This window comes from Pteropus alecto, unplaced genomic scaffold, assembly GCF_000325575.1.
Source record: "Pteropus alecto unplaced genomic scaffold, ASM32557v1 scaffold12122, whole genome shotgun sequence".
NCBI classification, from domain to species: domain Eukaryota; kingdom Metazoa; phylum Chordata; class Mammalia; order Chiroptera; family Pteropodidae; genus Pteropus; species Pteropus alecto.
In genome coordinates, this window is record NW_006432439.1 from 1 (window position 1) to 662 (window position 662).

The following is a 662-nucleotide window of genomic DNA, read 5'->3' on the forward strand; positions in this document are numbered from 1 at the left end:
GATATGATCATATGATTCTTCTTCTTCTTCTTCTTTTTTAAAATTCTTACAGCACCTGGTATTCCTAGGTGGTCTCTCATCCAAGTACTAACCAGGCCTGACCCTGCTTAGCTTCTGAGATCAGACGGGATCGAGCATGTTCAGGGGGGCATGGTGATATGATAATTTTAATTTGTTTTGTGGTATATCACATTGATTGATTTTTGTGTATCGAACCATCCTTGTGCCCTTGGGATGAACTCTATTTGATAGTGAAGTATAATTTTTTTAAATGCGTTATTGTATTCAGTTTTCTAGTATTTTGTTTAGGATTTTTGCATCGGTATTCATCGGTCTGCAGTATTTTTTGGGGAGTGTGTCATTCTTACCAGGTTTTGGTATCAGGGTAATACTGGCTTCATGAAATGAATTAGGAGGTGCTCCTTCTTCAATTTTTTGGAAGAGTTTGAGAAGGACAGGCATTAAATCATCTTTGAATGTTTGGTAGAATTCATTAGTGAAACCATCTGGTCCTAGACTTCTGCTTTTAGGAGGTTTTTGATGATTGTTTCAATGTTCTTACTGTTGATCAGTCTATTTAGATTTTCTATTTCTTCACGATTCAGTCTAGGAGGGTTATATGTTTCAAATAACTTGTCCATTTCTTCTAGGTTATTGAATTT

General features: G+C 35.8%; 1 pseudogene; it reads right to left on the reverse strand.

Moving 5' to 3' along the window:
• Positions 1 to 43: 43 nt before the first annotated feature.
• On the reverse strand, positions 44 to 162 carry LOC112475939 (annotated as a pseudogene).
• Positions 163 to 662: the final 500 nt, after the last annotated feature.